Source organism: Narcine bancroftii, chromosome 10 (assembly GCF_036971445.1).
Source record: "Narcine bancroftii isolate sNarBan1 chromosome 10, sNarBan1.hap1, whole genome shotgun sequence".
Taxonomy (NCBI): domain Eukaryota; kingdom Metazoa; phylum Chordata; class Chondrichthyes; order Torpediniformes; family Narcinidae; genus Narcine; species Narcine bancroftii.
In genome coordinates this window covers 83,179,322-83,202,244 of record NC_091478.1, presented here as the reverse complement: position 1 = coordinate 83,202,244, position 22,923 = coordinate 83,179,322, and the positions used below count along the sequence as shown (strand labels likewise).

General features: G+C 37.9%; 1 long non-coding RNA gene across 6 annotated transcripts in view; it reads left to right on the top strand.

Annotated features, from left to right (window-relative positions):
* LOC138744844 (uncharacterized) overlaps positions 1–22,923 on the top strand; it is a 154,948-nt gene that overhangs the window by 33,183 nt on the left and 98,842 nt on the right. Inside the window, exons 3-4 of one of the 6 annotated variants that reach the window (XR_011345808.1) lie at positions 11,000–11,151; positions 22,565–22,615. The exons of 2 other annotated variants lie outside the window; for them this stretch is intronic. This is a non-coding gene — a long non-coding RNA (uncharacterized lncRNA). Of the gene's footprint in view, positions 1–617; positions 701–10,999; positions 11,152–13,566; positions 14,071–22,564; positions 22,622–22,923 lie in introns of those variants that run through there. 3 more of the 6 variants (XR_011345807.1, XR_011345810.1, XR_011345809.1) reach the window with 3 other exon arrangements.

Genomic DNA, 22,923 nt, shown 5'->3' with positions numbered 1-22,923 from the left:
CTCACCTGGTCTGCTGTGGCCAGGCCCCTGCTCTGGGGATGGGGCTTCCGGATGTCAGGCACTGACAGTGGCCAAGGAGGAGACACTGTGGCAAAGTTGCATCAGGAGGCCCGGACAGGCGGCATATGTCCAGCTGACTGTTTTGTGGAGGAGGTGACTGGGTGCCTGGAGTAGCCGTGTCATGTGCCTGGACTGGAAATTCAGGAGGCTGTGACACTTGGAAGAATGGGCCCCTGCAGTGGATGGTGGGGTCAGAGGGGAGACCATGGGGGTCTCTCTACCATTACTGCCGAAGCCAACGGGCCTGTATGGACTTTTGAACTGTGTGGCGGTTCTTCTTTTCACGTCACTGAACTTTTATAAGATTCTGAGTGTCTGAAGTGTGATTGTCTCCACTGTGCTTATTGACTAGATTTTAATCTTTTACTGTATTGTTATCACTTTTTTTTATTCATTGTGTAGTATTGTGTAGGTGCATTTTAGTCTTGTGTTTAGTCTGGAGTAGAAATGGTGTCTTGTGTTGTCTGATGTGTAATCATGGTTATGCGGGTAGCATTGTGGTTTCTGGAGGACGTAATTTCATTTCTAACTGTGTATCATTGTACTGTGTACTGTAGATGCATACTTGATATGAAAACGTAATATGACATTTTTGGGAGCTGAAATGGGAATGGATCACAGGAGCAAAGGATGCTCAAGAAGACAGGTAAATACTGTAGTTATCAACATTCAGGAAGCAAAAGTGATTGAGAAGTAGATCAACTGTCTTGCTTTCTCTTTCCTCATCTTCCCTTCTACCATTTAACAACATCAATAGAACAGACTGCAACGGAGATAAACGCTCAATATAATTTAAACTCACTGAAAACATTTAAAATCCACAACATAAATAAAGCCAATTGTTTTAAGTATGCTCAAATTAGTTGACATAAATCAAAACAGATATGGAAACCTGAAATGAATACAGAATTTCTTTTTAATTCAGAGATACAGCAACTTCTGGCCCACAAGTTTGCACCATCCAATTATGCCCATGTGACCAATTAGCCCTATAAATCTTTAGCACACAGGAGGAAATAAGAGCACCCAGAGGAAACTCATGTGGACACTGGGAGAATATACAAACTCTTTACAGACATTGGCGGATTCGAACCCAGTTTGTTGGAGCTGCAATAATGCTTGTCACTCAACTGGAAACACTCAGTCAGCATCTATGGAAAAAGGAACCTAGTTAATATTTCAAAATGAAAACATTTTGTGAGAACATTTGACATGGTTAAACAGTGTAAATGGACTGGTAATAATTGCAGGCTTAATTTTGGGATTTGAGAAAAATTTGGATAGGTACATGGTTGGGAGGGACATGGAGTGCTGTGGTCTGGGTACAGGTCGATGGATCCAGGCAGAATAATAGTTCAGCATGGACTAAATGGCTGAAGGTCCTGTTTCTGTCCTGTAGTGTTCTATGGTTCTCAAAAGGATTGCTGAATAGCCTGCCCTCTCCATTTCATTTAAAGGTGGGCACTTCTACTTTCACCTGGATTTTTGGAAAACTGAGATACAATAAATGAGTTTCAAGGTACCAGTCTGATATTGACACAAAGGACATGATTATCTCACAGTCCTTTTGACTTCATGCCCAATTTCTTTCTGTATTTAAATCAACTTACCACTAGCCGATTGACACAGCAGCTAATTATATCCATAAATAATTCGTGAATATTTCCCTTTCAAATCCAACTGGAATATCATTTGGTAGGAAAGAAGTTCAACCATTTACATCAATCTTGGTTGCAATGAAGCAAAGGATTTTCAAATTACTTTGCTTGCAGACACAGGATGGAAAATCTGATTACAGTGGCTACTTCCATCATTCTCAGGCAGAGTCGATACGTCTGAGCATGTCTCAGCATATTTTTGGCTTTTCTAGACCGGCAGCTGGAGATTATTTTGATCCCTGCGGATACTTGACAGTCTCTTAGTTCTGCTAATTAAGAATAGTGCATAACATTTAAAAATCTGCCATTATAGAGTGATAGCTTCCAAAATACATGTATAAATAAAACGTGCAACCTCTTTTGGAGGTTCCAAAAATTTCTGAATGTGCAACTAATCTGCTATGTAAGAAATTCCAAAGATCTACTGTATTGAGAATTATTCCATCCAACATGCTTGCCAGCAATAATTTAACAATTTGAAGTAATACTGTTACATTTTAAATGTGATTGAAAGTCAATCCTGTAAAGCTGCAAAATAAGCAATTTTTTTAAAAAATGGACAGGAGTGAAGGCATAATTAAATTATAATGGCGTGCACTCCAAGGAACAACTGACAGATTCAATTTTCAATTTCTCAAACGTGAAAGCAGAAGCTAGTGGCTGCCTATTGTCTCTGATTCACGGCATAGATTGTAGACAGCACACCTGATTGTGTGTAAAAAAATACTTTTCTCTTACAAAAAGATTGCAGGTGAGACTCATTTTTGATACATGGTTTCCCATCTACTGTGATATGTTTGTTAGGATCAGATTTCATGATACCAATTATCAGTTGACTTGATGAAAGCTTCATTTTATCAGCAGATGATTGCCAAAACCAGGCTGAAGTTGACAAGAATTGTACCCATGCAATGAAGCAATTGCCTGGTCTTTGCTGTCAAAATAACAGCTAATGGTGCTTCCTATCATTTAATAGTGAACGATACTCCAAATCAAGGTAAAGGGCAAACAGATATGTGGACAGATGCCAGGTGGAGGTTCCTCAGCAAGTTTCTAACTCCTTATCAGTAGCTGTGAAAAATAACACCTCAGTGTCCGTCTCACTACAGAAACAGATCAAATTCATTATTTACAAAGTGGTCAGACCTAGAGCCAGCAGAGAAGTTTGACCTTTGACATTAAAAATGAAACACAAAAGTTTGCAGATGGATTTCAATCCAGATAAGTGTGAAGTGATGCATTTTGGAAGGACAAAACAGAAGACCGAGTACAGGGTTAATGGTCAGTTACTTTAGAATGTGGATGAACAGAGGGACCTTGGGTTCAAATCCATACATCCCTCAAGGTCGCCGCACCGGTTGATATAATACTTAAGGCAGTCTATTGGATGCCAGGCTTCATTAATAAAGGGGACTGAGTTCAGGTGTAGAGAGGTCATGTGACAACTCAACAAATCTCAGGTGAGACCACACTTAGAGTACTGTGTTCCGATCTGGTCACTTCATTATAGGAAGGATGTGGAAACTATGGAGAGGGGGTGAACAGGGATTTACCAGGATGTTGCCTTGATTGGAAAATAAGTCTTATGAGGGAAGGTTAGCACAGCTAGGACTTTTCACTTTGGAGCATAGAATGATGAGAGGAGACTTGATAGGGGTCTACAAGAGGAGAGGCATAGATAGGGTGAACAGCCAATACTTTTTTCCCAGGGCAGGAGTAGTAAACACCAGAGAACACATGTACAAAGTGGAAGGAGGGAAGTTTAGGGAAGATATTAGAGTTTTTTTTTAAATATGTAGAGAGTTGTAGATGCCTGGAATACCTTCCCAGGGATGGTGATGGAGGCTGAAACACAAGGAGTTAAGAGACTCTTAGACAGGTAAATGGATGAAAGAAAAATAGAAGGTTATAAGGGATGGAGGGTTTAGTAAATTTTTTTTTTAAATATATGGATCAGCACAAAATCGAGGGCCAAAGGGTATGTATGGTGCTGTAGTGTTCTAATGTGGTTTTTCCTCTACAGCCATCAACTTTATCTCCTCCATTACCCACACAGCTGCTCTGGACCCCACACACAAGAACAGTATTCCCCTTATCCTCACCTATCACCCCACTATCAAACACATCATCCTCTGCCATATATGCCACTTACATCATTCCTCTACCAGACACTTACTCCAATCTCTGCACCTACCCTTGTGACCTTAGGAGATATTCCACTTCCACCAACACCACCTCTCTCATCACCATCTGAGGCCCCAAATAGTCCTTCCAAGTGAAGGAATATTTTTGAATCTTTAGGGGTCATCTTCTGAATCTGGTCCTTTCATTGTAATTTCTAGTACAATAGAGAAACTGGATGCAGACTATGAGACCACTTCAATAAGCACCTCAGCTCTATCTACCACAACAGCACATATCTCCCAATGGCCACCCACTTCAATTCCCCACACTATCCCTCGTTGGCATATTTGTCCGTGGTCTCACGCAGTGCAAGACTGACTCTACCCACAAATTGGGGGAACAACACCATTCTGTCTCAGCACCTTACAACTGAATGGAAATAACATCACCTTTCCAGTTTCAATTAGAATACAAAATACCAAAATCAATTCTCACCTTACTTCCCTCCTATCCTCTTATCAAATCCAAGTAAGACCTTTTGTCTGTTGGTCTGTACTACTCCCCTATACCGTGTGGAACTCCAGTCAATAATACCATCAACCTAGACTATTGAGTTGAAGTGAATTAATACCACCCTGTGCCACAAGTTCCCTGGATCATTTGATCTCTATTGCCCAATCAGCTTCCTGCTGATCTGAGCTTTTTTTTCATATCCAACTGCCTGAGTCACCTGAATCCAATTGCCAGGTGCAGCCTTCAGATAATATCTCTATTGAAGTCTGCTATAATAACCCCCTCCAATATCACAAGAGCACAAAATGTGAGCACAAGTGACTGATAATGAGATAAAAGGTAACATTACAGATGTGTAATATTTAGAGTCCTTTCAGGTGTTGAAATATTGTGTATAACAAGCTGGCCAGTGTACTTTTCTCCCAGACCTTGTTGTTTTTACAGGTGGAGGTGTTGCAGTTGGAGATGTGTTATCCCCATCAGAGGTAGTAATTGTGCTTCTGTTTACTGGCACAACCAGTTTGCTCCTGGTCATTGATGTAGCTAGAAACTCATTCTCTAAGTGAGCAACTTTAAGATAGTCAATGCAAACAGGCTCTCTCTTGCCTTGTATATCAAAAATGAAATACTTGGGAGATCAGCATATCACCTTGTATGGTCCAGTATATGGTGTCTGGAAATAAAAAGTTTGAAAACCACTGTTTTAATTGTATCTAATTAACTTGTTATCTGCAAAGTTTCATAACCCCAAGGAAATGCACCAATGACAACTTTTCTCAAGCGAAATATTTCAGTGTCATTGGGTCTAGAGCAATGGTTCTCAACGTTCCCTTCCCATACCTCCTTAAGCAATCACAGCACTTATGGCATAGGGATTGCTTAAGGTGGAATGTGAATTTAGGGGGGCAGTTTGAAAACCACCGATTTAATGCAGGAAAGGGTAATGGTGCTGCAACTATCGAAATAAGAAAATATTCTTAGTAGATTCAATTTCTGTAGAAATCCAGCTTACAGCATTACTTATGATAAATCCAAAAAGTAATATATCTAATATTAGCTGCCCAATAATAAAATCTAAAATTAGGCGATGCCAAACACCCTTTCTTTTCAGGGTTTTGAAGAAAGGTTTTATTAAGACAGGGGTGTTTATTTTTCCAAACAAAGGAGATCATTGAATCAAGCAAATCAGAAAATGTTTTGGGAAGAAATACAGGTAGAGCTTGAAAAATATATAGGAACTTAGGTAGGATATTCATATTAATGACATTAATGCATCCAATTAAGGACATTGAGAGAGGCGACCTTTGAGCTGAAAACTTTTTGGCATGGTTCATTAAGGAGAGAAAGTTATCCTGAAACAAATTGTAGAAGTTCCTGGTAACAGTAACACCTAAATAATTAAACTGATTTTTAGCAATTTTAAAAGGAACAGTAAGGTCTAAAGAACTGGAAGAGTTCAAAACAAACATCTCATTTTTCTTGAGATTTAATTTACATCCTTAAAATTGACCAGATTGATGAAGGAGTGATAAAATAATTGGAATCAAATGATCAGGGTCAGATATATACAATAGAAGGTCATCCGCACAAAGCGAGACCTTATGAGCATTCCCAGCTTTTATAATTCCAGAAATATCATCTGATTGCTGAAAGGCCACTGCTAATGGTTCTAATGCCGGATTAAATAATAACAGGTTTAAAGGGCAACCTTGTCTAGTTCCACAGTGAAACTTGAATGGTTTGGATTTTATTGAATTGGTAAAAATTGAAGCAATAGGAGATAAATGTATTAATTTAATCCAATTAATACATTGAGGACCCAAGTTAAATTTCTTTAATACATTAAATAAGCAAGCCCATTCTACTCTGTCAAAGGCTTCTTCAGCATCCAATGAAATAATACATTCAGAAGGTGAAACAATGAGATAATAAAGGATATTTAATAGATGACTAATGTTAAATTGTGAATAATGACCTTTAAAAAAACCCAGTTTGATCTTCAGAAATAATAAGAGGCATAATATTTTCCAATCTATGGGTGAAAATTTTAGACCATATCTTAGCATTGGCATTGAAAAGAGAAATTAGTCTGTAGGAAGAACAGTCAGAAAAATCTTTATTCTTTTTAGGAATAAAAGAGATTGAAGCTTCATAAATAATAATCCAGTAATTTTGCAGCAGCCAAGGATTCAGAAATATCCAAATCCAAATGAGGTATCAATACATAGAAAAAAATCCTTAAAACTCTGCTGGGAAACCATCAGGATTAGGAACTTTGCCAAACTGCAAAGAGTTAATTGTTGCAGCAATTTCCTCTAAAGAAATGGGCTTCTCCAGTGGTAACTGCTTCTCTGAAGATAGAGAAGGAACATTTAAATTATCCAAAAATTTCACTACAGAAACCAAACCTTTAATCAATTCAGTTCTATAGAGCTTTGTTTATCTCAAAATGATCAGTAATAGTCACTCCATCATGTTTACTAATTTTTGTAATAAGCTGTTTGGCTGTATAGTTTTTAACTTGGCTGGCTAAAAGCTTCCCAATTTAGAATTTAGATTTACTTTTTAAAAAAAATGGGTCTGTATTGGGTAAGAAGCAAATTATGTCTAGTTTTGAGTTTGACCCTTTTATTTTTAAAAGCTCAGGTTTTGGCATTAAGGCATATTGTTGATTAATACATTTCAACTGGTTGGCTAGTTCATCTCTCTTTGAATTGGCACTCTTTTATTTCAGCTATAAAAGAGATTATTTGATCTCTAATGCATGCATTAAAGGAATCCCAGATTACCAAACCAGAGACCTCAGAGGAGGAATTTTTATTAAAAAGGAAATTTGATATTTCATAAATTTCAAAAATATCAGGATCAGACAATAACATTGATTCAAATGCCATTGCTTTATGGTTCTAGGATATTAATAGATAAAACCACTGAAGAATGATCTGAAATGATTATGCTCTGATATTTACAAGTGTCAACAAGTGAAATTGTTTGTCTGTGATGAAATGAGTAAATATGATGTACATTAGAGAAAAAAAATAATTCCTTATCACTAGGATGGAGAAATGTCCAAACATTTATCCACCAAGGGTGGATAAATTTCAAGGGCCTGTTAAAATATTTCCTCGGACCTTGCAGGCCCTCTGGCAGAAATATTTAAAATGTCCTTTGCCATAGGATTGGTGCCAGAGGATTGGAAGATCAAGTTTTTCCATTGTTTAAAAAAGCTCCAAAAATAACCCTGGAAATTATAGACTGGTGAGCCTGACATCAGTAGTAGGTAAATTATTCGAGGGTGTTCTTGGGGATCGGACACACAAGTATTTGGATAGCCAGGGACTAGTTGGAGATAGTCAAGATGGTTTTGTGTGTGGGTGATCATGTTTACCCATCATATAGAAATTTTCAAGGTTACCAGGAAAGTTGATGAAGAAAAGGCTGTGGATGTTGTCTTCTTTGTTTGTGTAAGGCCTTTGACAAGGTCGCACATGGAAGGTTAGTCAGAAAGGTTCAGACATTAGGTATTCATGGGGATGTAGTCAAATTGGATTGAACACTGGCTACCCAGGAGAAGCCAGAGAATGGTAGGTGATGATTGCTTCTCGGACTGGAGGCCTGTGACGAGTGTTGTGCCTCAGGGATCGGTGCTGGGACAATTGTTGTTTGACATCTTTATCAATAATATGGATTATAGTGTGGTAAGATTCAAGGTGTGAACAACAAGGAAGGTTTTCAAAACTTGCAGAGGGATCTGGACCGGCTGGAAAAATTGGCTGAAAAATGGCAGATGAAATTTAATGCAGACAAATGTGAATTATTACATTTTGGAAGCCAAATCAAGAAAGGATAATGGTAAATGGTAGGGAACTGAGGAGTGCAGTAGAACAGAGGGATTTGGGAATACAGATACATAATTCCCTGAAAGTGGTGTCACAGGTAGATAGGGTTGTAGAGAGTGTTTTTGGCATCTTGGCCTTCATAAATCAAAGCATTAAGTATAGGAGTTGGGATGTTACGGTAAAATTGCTCAAGACATTGGTGAGGCTAAATTTGGAGTATTGCGTGCAGTTTTGGGTTACTTCACTACAGGAAAGTTATCATAAGATTGAAAGAATGCAGAGAAGATTTGCGAGGATGTTGCCTGGACCTCCAGGGAAAGGTTAAACATGTTAGGACTTTATTCCCTGGAGCATAGAACATAAGGGGAGATTTGATAGAGACATTTAAAATTATGAGGGGGATAGGCTTTTTTCCAATGAGGTTAGGTGAGATACAAACTAGAGGACATGGGTTAAGGGTGAAAGGGGAAATGTTTAGAGGGAATATGTAACAATTTAGCACAGTACAGGCCCTTTGGCCCTTAATGTTTCACCGACCCATATATAATTTCCCTTAAAAAAAAGTACTAAACCCTCCCTAATCCATAACCCTCTATTTTTCTTCAATCCATGTGTCTGTTTAAGAGTTTCTTAAATGTCCCCAATGTTTCAGCTTCCACTATCATCCTTGGCAAGGTATTCCAGGCACCCACAACTGTGTTTATAAAATAAAATAAAAAAAAAACACCCCTGATGTCTCCCCTGAACTTCCCTCCCTTCACTTTGTACATATGTCTTCCGGTGTTTACTATTCCTTCCCTGGGAAACAGATGCTGGCTGTTCACCCTGTCTATGCCTCTCATGATCTTGGAGAGCTCTATTAAGTCTCTTCTCATCCTTTTATGCTCCAAAGAGAAAAGTCCCGGCTCTGATAACCTTGCCTCATAAGACTTGTTTCCCAATCCAAGCAACATCCTGGTAAATCTCTCCATAGCTTCCACATCCTGCCTATATTGAGGTGACCAGATCTGAACACAATACTCTAAGTGTGGTCTCACCAGAGATTTGTATAGTTGCAAAGTGACCTCTCTACTCCTGAACTCAATCCCCTTATGAATGAATCTCAGCATCCCATAGGCCTTCTTAACTATCCTATCAACCTGTGCAGCAAACTTGAGGGATGTATGGATTTGAACCCCAAGGTCCCACTGTTCATCCACACTCTTAAATAACCGACCATTAACCCTTTACTCCGCCTTCTGATTTGTCCTTCCAAAATGCATCACCTTACACTTATCCAGATTGAATTCCATCTGCCATTTTTCTGCCCAAATCTGCATCCTGTCTATATCCTCTTGTAACCTTCGTCAACCTTCAGCTCCATCCACAACTCCTCCAACCTTCACGTCACCTGCAAACTTACTGACCCATCCTTCGACCTCTTCACTGGGGGAACATATTCACACAGAGAGTGGTGGGAGTGTGGAACGAGATGCCAGATGAAGAGGTGAATGCAGGCTCAATTTTAACATTTAAGAAGAATTTGGACAGGTACATGGATAGGACAGATATTCAGGGCTATGGTCACAGTGCAGGTTAGTGGGACTAGGTAAAATAATAATTTGGTGCAGACTCGAAGGGCTGGAGTGTCTGTTTGCCTGGTGCATTGTTCTACGCGTATAGCATATTAGATATTTCAAATGCATAAACATGATTCGGTGTCAACAAGTAGATGTGTACTTCACCATCAACAGCACTTGATCTCAATCCTGAATATCCAGGTACTTTTTTTTATTTACATAGGGATGGCTCATTCTGAAAAAGTCAGTATGAATAATACTTTTAGTTTCCTCTTGAAATAAACCTATTGCAGGTTAGGAGGGTAACTATCCTTCATTAGTGGGAAACTAAAATCCATATCATTCACATCTGTTCATGTAGCTATTGTTTTTTATAAAATTATTCCATTCCTATCATTTCCATGAGAAAAAATATTCTAAGAGTAATTCAGCACTTTAATTTACAAGCAATTTAGGAGTTACTATGAGACATGAGATGTAGTCTGCTACATTATTACTTGAATTGCCTGCCTAAATGCTACAAGGTCTTTCTTTTTGTTTGCTTTATTTCTCTCAAGAAGAATTAACACTTGCATATGTCAATTTGGAGCTTAATCTGTGAAATCTAAATATTCTTCAAAACACTGCAGGGCACACCTATGTTCCTCCCTGGATTTTCCAACTTCCAATTATCTCTCTCCATGCAGACACTGAACATTTTCCCCTCAACATTTTGCCAAACAGTCCTATGGGATTTTCAGGATTTGGTCATAGAGAAGCCATTGCATTCACATGAAAATGTATACATACAGGCGTAAATCCTCATGAGGTTTCTGATAACTGCAGGCTATTTAGGTGAGGCAGAGTGAAACATACCAGGATTGCCAAGATATTTCTTGAAATAGACGGATATTTGAAGAAGCAAAGTGCTCACCTTCACAAATTTTCAACAATAACTTTTTAAATAATAACTTGGGTAACATTCTCCTTTCAAGCTCAGAGCCAATTAAATTTTGAGTAACTTTTAATTATAGCTTGATTTGAATTACCTTCCTCTGACCAGTGACCATAGTTCAACAAAAATAAAGACTCAGCTGATTCATACATGGCTAAAAAGTATAAAATTCATTCGTACTGCAGGTGTTTAAATTTATGCTGCTATTTCATATGAATATTTCAGTTCTTATTTTACCTTTTGTAAACTCTCGAAAATACATGTGAAAATATGCCTTATACTTTTTGATTTATTCTTTGTGAAAATAATTAGAGGTGATTGGCTACTCTGTGTACTTGGTGATATCACACTTCCTGGATGTCAGGGCTGACTGGAATACTTTCCAACCCTGGAGCAACGAAAGTCAAGAGAAATTAAAGACCGAGTTCAGCACCAAGTGTTGGCACCCTTCCATCGATTGCAAGGTACAAACCATTATTGAATCTTTTTTCCACTATCCTTTCTGCCCATGCATTCAAGAAAATAGGGCAGATCTTGAATGGCTATCATTTCAAATCTCTGGCATTTTATCCACTTTAAGGCAAGGACTTCACTTGGATTTTTACAATGTTCAAGTCCTGAATTTACAGTGTATTTGCTCCTCCACTGGATTCCTCATGATTGCTTGCATCTCGCTCAGGTAACCATGTATCCATCTGCATTCTCTGGTAGGTTAATTTCTTCTTGTAAATGACCTTAGTGCAAGTTGCAGGAGTACAAAGATAAGGAAGAGGGGAAATGGGAATACTCATTTGGGGACCTACGTAGATACAAAGGACCAAATGATCTCCTTGTTTCTCATAATATCTCAGTAATTATAAACAAATCCTTCCTGAGATTCTTCAGCATTTAACCTACTATGGGACCCACAGCATGAGAATTAGAATTTATTGTCATGAACAAGTCACAAAATTCATTGTTTTGTACCAGCATCACAGTGGAAACATTTTACATAAACCGCCTTACAAAAATAACTAAAAATGGTGCACAAAAAATAATCAAAGTGAGGCAGTGTCTTCAGTTCATTGATCATTCAGGAATCTGATGGCAGAGGGGAAGAAGTTATCCTTGTGCCGCTGAGTGCTTGTCTTCAGGCTCTTGTACCTTTTTCACGATGGTAGCAGAGCAAAGAGGGCATAGCCTGGGTGGTGGAGGTCCTTGAGGATAAAGGCTGCTTTCTTAAGACACAGCCTCTTATAGATATCCTCAGTGGAATGAAGACTGGTGCCTATGATGTCGCAGGCCAAGTTAGCAACTCTCTGGAGTTTTCTCTTGCCCTCTTGAATGATGTTCTGGTGTCGGCCTCATAGACAGATAAAATCGGGTCCTCAACCTTTGCAGGGATTCTCCTGGGCACTCTTGAGTTCTCCTTCCAAAGTGGGTATCGAAGGTGTTCAGCTCATCAGGCATGGAGGTGTGCAGCTCATGTTGTAATATGGCTCATAATCAATTGGAATTGCTGGGCCACAGATAAGCCAAAGGGAAGGTAACTTCCAAGTTTTAATTATTTTGGTTTCATTTTTAAAGTTTAAATATTTTTTCGACATTATCAATACTTAAAAATTGGATCACTCACCACTTTTTTATGCACTCCATTGCACTAGATCCTTTTTATCTGGAGTACATCACATATTAGTGATGATTTCTGGGTGAAATTGTGCCAACAACAAAATTGCACTGTGTGATTTTGGTGGTGATCTGTGTTAGTTCCCCTGTTTTTATTCAGATCAAACAATAGTAGATTCAATACTTCAAATCCCCTGTGCACTCAAATTGGTTGAGAGTGGTTCGACAAAAGATATTTAAGCTCCAAAACCTTACCCTATTGCAAAGTAACTCCAATACAGTAATCGGTGCAGTACAAATTGCATCCTTTATCATACTGTGACTGGCACACACGAAGGTCTCACATTCCACGATAAGCAGAGCTGGCGGATTGCAACACCAGGCACCATTCAATGTTCATTTGACACCAATAGTGTCAATCTTGATTTTATGTTGTACATGGGTTCCTTCCAGCAGCTGATGAGCATGCCTATCAATCTTACAATTGAAAGAGATTGTATATGCCGGCACCCCAAAACCACTGATATTTTCGTCTTATGTGCCAAGTTTAAAATATGAACCTTAGCACCAAAGTCTCAACGCTCCCTCGTGGGATCCATTCACCCAGTCTGACTGCCGTCAGTTCTGTACAAGCTTTAAAATGCCTTTTAAAGGAGCCAACAGTGGTTTATTTTAAAATATGCTAATAAAACTTACGGGGTGATTTGCCTTTAAAATACTGCAAATTGGTAGATTAAATATGCCTAGCAGCATCACTCCATTGTTCAGCAAAAAGTGCCAGACTTGGGGTAGCCTTATACAGCGAATATAGTTTAAAACCTATGTTTTAGGTGGAATTCAGGAGGTCCCCTTATAAATGCCTCATCTTAGATGCCAGAATATACTTTTGAAATTTTCCGCTGATTAGTTTGTGGAATGCTGGTTGGAGCAAGTTTTTGGGGAGGTCATTTCCCTCTGTGAGGTTATTGCTGTTGTTTCTGTAATGTGGCAGTCGTGGTTGAATAAGGGTGTAGTGAATGGAAGCTGCAGGATGCATTTGGGCCAAACTCAAAGTTGCAGTGAATGTGTGGGGGTGTGATGGTCCTTATTAAGATTCAAGATTCCTTTATGGTCATGAAATAAACAGGTAAATATTACATGAAATTTTCTTTAGTCTGTCGTAAGGCAGACAGACACACATCGAGAGAAATTGATTGGTGTCCCTTGCGGTCAGAGAAAGACAAGCAACTGATTGTACCTCCAGAGTCACTGAGTGTCCGTTAATTTATCTCCAGCATCCACAGCTACACAAACTCCAGTCCAAACCATCAACAACCCAAGCACCAGATCTGAACCTCCAACAATATCTGGATTTCTTCAGCGGCCTCAGCATCCCTCCCGCATCCTGGTACCAATATACAGTACCCTTCAGACAGTCTCCAGCAGTCCACAACCTGGTTTGTGACCACAGTCACCAGCCTCAAGTTCTTCGCCTCAAGTTGCCAACGGTCTGCAATCTGTCTGTTCTTCATCTGTGAAGCCTCACTGTGGTTACCATCCTGTGGATCATCTTCTCTGCTGCTGCCTCTCAAACAGGGGGTCGTCTCATCATTTTCTGATGCCTTGCACAGGCACCACCATCTTGAGTCCAGGCCTCTCAGTCAAAAGATTGGCTCCTTTAACAGTCCATTTATAGCCTGTACAGAGCAGGCAATATTTGACTGTGTGAATCCTGATTCACTGGTATTGTTGGTGAATGAATGAGTTAGAAAACATTTAAGGCCATGGTAAATTTGTGGATGGTGACACTTTAAAATGTATTCCCAAATCTTGAATGCCTGTGTGAGGTGTTTGGGATTTTTGCTTCATTGGTTCTTAGTTTTTTGGAATATATTCCTCACATTGGCAGGGGATAACTGTTGAGAACATCCCTCTTTAATGGATGTCAGATGGGATCCCTGACCCATGGTGAGGAGCAATGCTTTCCTCCTCTCTGCCACAAGTATCAATGCTGCATTCAAAATTCTGGCTGCTTACTCTCCTCTGGTCTGCTGTGTCTTGAAACAAGGCATCAAGGACTTTAAATTATTTTCCTAAACCCAGTGCTTCTCCACTTTAATAGGTCCAGTCTAGCTAGAACATATTTGGTGATGTGAAATCAATACCACGTAGAGCATTGGTGTGTTGCCAAACTCATTATAATCAGCAGACAGTTGGAATTTTGTGTGAGGCCTGGACCAAGTTGAACAGACACCAATTAATTGTTCATCACAATCCCAGCATATGTTTATCAGTACTAAGCATTTCAGTTCCCATTATCTTTGGAAGGAAGTACTGTACAATTTTCTCCAGCTATTCTGAGAATGTAGTTGTAGATCCATAACTATTAGATCATCTGGTGACTCCTACAATTTCAGGATCCTTGAAATGTTTTGAAGAGCCTTGAAATGTTTTGAATACCTTGGTTAAGCCAACATGCATGTAAAACTATGCAAACTGAATTTTATGCAATAATGAATGCAAAAATGGAAGCAGAGTGCAGTAAGGAAAATTGAAGTCACATGTAACCAGCAAATTCATTGCTAAACACACATCAAGGCTAAAGCAAATTCCATATAATGAGTAAACGAAGGATGAACATGAATAACAGTGTAACCTCACCACATGCAGGAAAGATAGGGATCTTTATTTCAAGCTGGTTCATAATTAAAGCATTTTTCTCATCACCAAATATATTTTAAAGCATTATTGTACAAATAAACAATACTAAATAACATGATTGACACATCGACTTTTAAACTTGCACTTCATATACACCACAATCAATGGATGGTCCCATTCTCCGAATGACCCAATGCATTCACTAGAAATAGCAGCTAATAATTTAAAACATTTTCAATTCTAATCTGCTTTCAACAGACATCTTATGCAATAAAAGTGGGATCAAAGGCTTGGTTCACCCAACTAATTATTTTCCTGATTTCAAATTGTGAAGTTCAAAATCTGAACTTAATGCAATGGTAAGAAACCCAAAATGTCATCTGAATAATGACTATTTTGTAATGCCAAGCATACAAGGAAGATAAGCAGGCAAAGACTTCAAAACACTTGGCAAGTTGTAAGCTCATAAAAGTTTATATATCAAAACATTCCATCTGACTAAAATAATAATTTAAATATCAGATCGATTCAGTCTGCCTCAGTATGAGTTCAATCTCCCTGGACTGATACTTGTATTAAATATTGAATCACTGATGAAGGGTCTGAATGTGATCAGAAACATTGCCACACTTTCACCAACTTGCGAGCTCGGACTATATGTTTGGTCCCACTATATATTTTTTTTTGTTGATTGTATCTTCCACATACATCATGGCCAACCTTCCCATGATCCCCAGAGGTTGGTTGGCCATAATTCTAGGAATCATTTTCTAGGGGACGTACGGTTAGCATAGCAGTTAGTGCAACACTGTTAAAGCACTATTGATTGGGACCTGGGTTCGAATCCTGCACTATCTGTCAAGAGTTTTCACATTTTCCCCGTGTCATCTAGAAGTCTAATTCCTTTTTCTGCATTATACCATTGAAAAGTGATCCAATAACCACTTATCGATACTTCTTAAAAATTTGACTTGGCATTTTTGGATGCGAGTCAAGCAGTATTTTTTCGATTTTGACCAGGAGGTTTCCTGGAGGGGAGAAGGGCAGTTAAAAAAGGTGACCAAACTTCACCAAACACCTACTGGTTTTAAACCTGAGCATTCTGTAGCCATCATTTCAACGCCCCAAACATTTTCTACACAAATGTATTTGTCATCAGCCTCATTCATTGGCAGAGTGAAACTAAACATGAACTTGAGGAACAACACATTATTATTCCTTCTGGACAGCCTTAAGCCTAATGTCATGAACATCGATTTTCTCTTCTTCATGGTGTCTCCCTCCACCTGTCTCTGCACCTCTCATTCCTTCTGACCTATGCACTAGGACCCTCCTTAGCTGCTTCTTTGGATATGTAATTTCAACTTTTTAATCTTAGCCTTGATAAAGGATCAAGACCTGAAACATTGACTGACCATTTCTACCCATGGATGCTGTCTGACCTGTTGAGTTCCTCCAGCAATTCTCGTTTGCTCAAAATTCCACCATCAGCTTTTGCATTTCTCATTTGGATAAAGGTCCTCTGCCAAAGGCAGTTGGTGATGGATCAAATTCAAATTCAAGTTTATTATCATCCAATTATAGAAGTACAACCCAATGAAAAAGCATTCTCCAGTCCTCGATGCAATAAAGAGGCAAACTCACATACAGACAAACAATACATATGCAGTACAATCTATTTCGGATAAATTATATTTTCAGATAATTGTTTTTTTTTAAAAACACCCCAGTAGCAACAGCAAATCACTTGTAACAGTGTTTAAACAACAACAAAGGAAAGGCTTTTTTAAGCATAAAATAATTCTCACCAAAAAAGAACCTGAACAAAATAAGATAAATCCAACACCAAATACTCAAAATTCTACTCAGAGGTATTTCCAAAATTCAAAAAAATTTTCAAGCTGTGATGTCAGTTCGGCTCCAAAAAAAATTCAAATAATTGAGGATTTCTGATCGTTTGGGATATATTCAATTAACCAAAATTTTTCGCAGGAAAAATTACATCATTTTGGCTTTGAAATTTTTTGGATAAATGAGGATTTCTGATTTTTCTGAAATCCTCAATTACCTGAAATTTTTTTTTTTGAGCGAACAGACATCACTTCCAGGTCCAAAATATTTCAGTTAACTGAGGATTTTGGATAATCAGAGTTTTACAGCACATATATAAAAATAAATAAAATATTGTTGAATAAATAGTAGCATCTTGGATGGTTTGTACAATCAGCTCATTCAGTCATTCAGTCTCATCGCCCGTGGGAAGAAAATGTTTCTCAGCCTGGTGGTTCTGGCTCTAATATTCCTGTATCTCTTTCCCAATGGGAGTAGATAAAGATGCTGTGTGTGGGGTGGTAGGGGTCCTCAACAATTATGCATGCCCTCTTCAGACAATGATCCCGGTAGATCATGTTGAGGAGAGGCGGGGGGGGCGGGGGTGGGTGTAGGGAGACCCCAGTGATCCTCTCTGGCACTCTTATTGACCTCCGATTCAAAGCACTACAGCAACCGTACCATGTGGCAAATGGATTATATATTTTTTTTATTTAATCATCCAATTTCCAAAAGTCAAATCACCCTAAAAAAAATATTAAACTCGTTTTTTGTGTGAAAAATTGAGCAACTAACAGAACATTCCAATTAATTGGCATTTCAGTTATGTTGAATTTATGTTTTAAGATGGTGACTTGTTTATATTAGTCAATGATACTCAAATTATGGTGAAGACATTAATCAGAACCCAAAGAGAGAACCCTTGTGTGTGAATAACCATAAAAATGATGATCTGAATCGAAAATTAGTATAAAATCAAGCAACAATATTACTTTGAGAAATGTCGAGTGAAAGTTGCTGAGCAATCGTCAAAATATTTGAGATCTGCCAAGAACTGAGAAATGCTGCAAAATTGCTAAACTGATTTTAAAACAGGCTTTAGCAAACACATTATTAAAATCAATTTTTCTGGGAAAAGAATGAAAAAAAAGTTGTTTCATGAAAAATTGAACAATATTATTAAACTTTAACTTGACTATTTCATTTAAGATTTTCAAAATGAATGCAACTAGATCATGCAAAGTCCATGTGAAAAATAATTTGGCCTAAGATGTTCCACATCTCTCCACTCGAATACAATCCTTCAATGAAGCTTGGTTTAATTTGCAAAGTGATACAAAATTTAAATAGACACCACTGCACTAACACAAAATTAACACACCATTAGTACACAATTCTCTCGTGTGATGCTGAAAGCTCAGTATAATGAAGAAGTCAGCTTTTAATTGCAACCACAAACAGTTTTGTCCAATTAAATGGTCCAGTTTATAGTGCAAGTACATTTGTTATTCACAGATGTCTAATCCATTTCTGTAATTGCATGGTTCTTGGCCAGACTGGCCCCCAAGAGATCTCGGAGTTACTTATTTTGATAACTAGGCAAACAACAATGCAAGAAGAGAAATGAAAAGGGAAAGAAAATCACCCTGTGCACTCTTTGAACTGTATAATGTGCATCTATACACAGGACAAGAACTTGCATCAATTTTTTTTTTATTGTTCATATGTTGCACTGGAATTTAGCTTCGGAGGAGTAGAGTGGGCAGCCTTTCCAATCACAATTATGAATATTCTGATCCTTGGTAGAAAATCTTTGCTGTGATAAGAAGATTGCAGCTTCTGATTGTTTGGAAATCAGCAAAAGAAATGAATATCATGGTGGTAGAATTAAAAATATGAGAAGGTATGAAGAAACTTTTCAATAATTATGGTTTTGCTATAAAATGGCACATTTGTCCAAATCATGTTTTACTTCTCTAATATCTCTTTTACTTAATTACCATGTGAATGACTCATCTTTAAAGCCAGTTCAGGTCATTCACACTGAACCAACGAAGTCAGGTCAGTGTGTCTTTTAGAAGGAGCTGATGAGAAACGCATCAGCTCCTGATACTACCTACCTTGGTGGGTAATACATAGGTTGAAAATGACCCCCCCCCCCCCACCAAATCTGTGTTTGCTGTGTTCACACAGGCAAGTGAAGCGGTTAAAAGGCAGTTAATTCGTCTTTTAACAGCTGTGTAAAAGGGGTTTAACTGATCAAATGCTGCACATTTATTCAGTGAAAATGAATAAAAATATTTTTTAAATGATTTTATTAAAAAAATATTAAAAGCTTTCCAATAATTGTTTTGAGAATATTGTACATTTTATCAGATGTTGGAAGGATTAAGATCAAAATAGGTTTAAATATTAGACACATTGAAGTAATGCTATTTTAATTTTATATTTGTTGGGTGCCCTCCAATTTTAAGGGTAACTTAAAACTGTTTTAAATATACTGTAATGTTAAAATGAAAATAGAAAAAAAACTGTGGGTGCTTGAAATTTGAAATAAAAACAAAAATTTCAGAAGTGCATTCCATGCACTCAGCAGGTCAGGTAGCATCGTGGAAAGGGAAGTAGGTGACATTGTCAGTTTTGAGATCCTGCTCATTTTAAAAAGGCTTCCACTCACTAGACAAGACAATTTACCTTGCTGTGATACTTTAATGATGCAAGAATAATTTTGATTTGGCAGTTGTACAAAAAAAAGACAGCCTTTGTTCAGGTTTTCATGAAGTGTTTATAAACTTCAAATGTTTGCAAATCAGTTTCTCTTTCCACAGATTCTACCCGGTTCACTGAGTCTTACACTATTTTCTGTTTAACATTATGGTTTAGATTAAAACAGAAATTAAATAGGAGAATTACTTTTATATATATTGTATATATATATTTATATATATATATATATTCCAGTGCAAAAACTGGCAACTTAATGATATATTTTATATTTAATCAGGAACCAATAAAGCCAATAGAAAAGCCTTCCTACTTGTCAATACCATTCCACCTCAACAAACATTTTCCATCTCAACCTAAATCTGGGTTTGAATATAATAGGCAGAAATGTACAGTAGTGAAATAAAATAACATACAAACCATTTGATAATAAGACTCTAAACACAATGAGACTTTTTCCAAAGAAAATGTTGAATGGCATTTCTGCTTTAATATCCTGCTCGTGCGCGTAACTTGGCTATTATCTTATTATTATGCATTATCGTTTGAAGATCTCTTCCTTATCATTGCACTATAAGCAGGAACAGATAATTGGCTTGTACCTGAACAAAAGATCTGTCAGGTTTTAAAAGTCTTGCATTCACTGTGATCGAACTGGTTGCTTTGCTGTGGATGGTAAATGAACAGCTTGGAAGTAATTTTGACTTTGCACTCGTACAAAACAAATGAGATTAATGCAGGTAACCACCACATCCCGCAACTGATTCTAATCTCCATGCAACCAGTTGAAATAACAACGCAGGATCCAGTTAAATTAATCTTGCTGTTCTTATGCTATTGCACACAGTGGAAGGGCCACCTCCCTTTCGGTGCCACCATAGCTAAAAATAAATATTTATTTGCTCACACTCTTCACCTCGGTCATAAAGAATCATTGAGCTATCAGAAATTTAGCTCTGTAGAACATTTAGTCACTGGAGCATCACACACAATGCTGGAGGAACTCAACATCTATGGAAGACAATAGACAGTTGATGTTTCAAGTCGAAAACCATCAGGACGGGGAAGAGGGCAGATACCCAAATAATGGGGTGGGGAAGGGGTAGGATCATGCACAGATACCAATCCACCAAGCTCTATCCCTCCCTCCTCCACCTACAGGTTTCTGCCCTTTTACTTGCCAGATTGTTGTTGAGAAATGGGTGGGTGCTTGTGGAACTCAAGCCATGGGAGTCCAGAAGTACTTTGGTAGGATAAGAACACACTTCCACCTTCTAATGCAAAGAAAATTGTACAAATGGAGGACAACCTACTTCCCTGAACTTCTTTGGCCCCTCAGTTAGAATGGCTTTCTCATCTTAATTATTTCATTAAATGGAGATTGTCATTTAAATTAGGACCCTGATTCTTTGGAATGGTCACCAACTTGTGCCTCATTTCCTGCTACTAAAATGCTTAGGGACAGGTTTAGATTAGAAACATGGTGGAGGCAGAATAAAGAACAATAAATATGTTTTATACATTAAGCTTTCTGTCCAATCATGTTTGTGACAAGTCTTTGCCACCAGGAAGTCCCAATTCCAAAAGCCAAAATGTGCAAGGTGTTCTTGCAATGGAAAGTTTCTGTGTTGCTGGACCTGAGCTTAAGGAGAGAAGCCAGTGGCAGATATCTAAAGATGATGGCTTTTAAGAGATCATTCTCAGCTTGCTGTCACAAAAACTGTCTGGTAATTTTTGAGGTAGTGGACGGGTCAAGGGTGGATCCTGTGCAATAGAACTGGGTGCCATCTGTAAACAGAGGAAGCTCGTGTGTTTTTGGTTGAGTTGCTCAGAAGCATGTGGGTGAGCAAGAGATCAATCCTCTAGGAAGACCAGGTAAAAACATTGTTCATGAGTATCTAGCTGCAAATAGATGGCATGAATGCAATCGCTCCCTATCTGGGTAACTACAAGGAAGTGCTGAAGGTAGGGGTGGACTAACCATGTTAAAAGGCCAGACAGATCGCTGGATCAAATTGATACTGGGACAGGTGCCAAACACAAGCTATGAATATTCAAACAAGCATTTAATTAACATTCATTTAAGATATGTACAATCACCATCTTTACCTGAGACATCCTGCCAAATAATTTGCTTAATCAAGGATATAATTTCACAGGATTTTATAGACGGTTAAATTTTGTCTCTGATCATTTTTCAGGTCTGCTGAATAATCATATTGCAGATCAAATCAACAAAACAATGATTAAAAAAATCACTGTAATGACTAAAAATCAAAGTAATGGTTCAGATCAAATATTATGAAGTGTGATAAAATCCATCAGTTTCTTCCATTTTAGAGCAAAGATAAAATGTATTGGTTAAATCTTTCTTCATCTTTATTGCTTAAAGGGTCAGGATCAAGATCCAGGAGGACATCATTTATTGACTGTTCTCTGAAATGGCACTTCCATGGGGTGGTGCTACCCAGCTGCTACTATTGAGAAATGCAAATATGCTTTTGACAGTATTGATGCAGTGGTAAGGTCTGAGCACTGGTCAATGGTAATAACAATTAGCTGGGAAAAAAAAAGCTTTGGATAAGCGGGCACATCTGCATCCTTCATGGAAATTACATGGACTGTCAATGGACTTTTCCTTGAAAAGGGACAGCACCATCAGTGGAACCACTATTCCCATGAAAAGGCGATTGTCAAAATTTGAAGGCTTCATGTAAAGATTGGCGATCATCTGCTCTAATCAGTTTGTACTGTGATAAGCACCCATTTTTAGTTCTCCCTCTTACCTCTGTGGAATAAAACAGCAGAGCTGCCACTAATCCTATATTGAACTATTTACATCATTTGGGAGTTTAAGCCCTTAAGTTATGTGAGAGCTAAAAGCATAAGAAATCTAAATCTTGATTGCACTTCATCTCACAAATAACACTCTTAACTCCAACCAGATAGGTTTAAACCTTGTATCGAGCTCATCTCTTAAACTCTCACATAAAACATATTGGAGAATGAGGCTTGATATGCATGAGAACTAATATTGTTATAGATTATAGGATAATATTATCTTTTTTGTGCTTTCAGATCATTTGAACCTTAAACCAAAGGAAACTAATTGAGAAACATCACAAGGACATAGCAACGATGTTAATATCCTTATCTCATACAATTTTTTTACCCAACTTTTGGATTTTGCAGTTTCCTCAATCAATTAAATAATTCAGTTTGATGTATTAATACTTGTAAAACACTGCGGATTAAATAGTTTATATATAAACTTTTTTTTATATTATCCACTTTGAAACTGATTAATGATCAGTTACTATTAGAAAACTGAAAAGGTATCAATGTGCCAATGCACATTAAGGATTTAGGTAATTGATGTAGTTTTTACAATTTGTTCCAATACTCAGGAGCCACCTGTGTTACTGGTGATAATAATA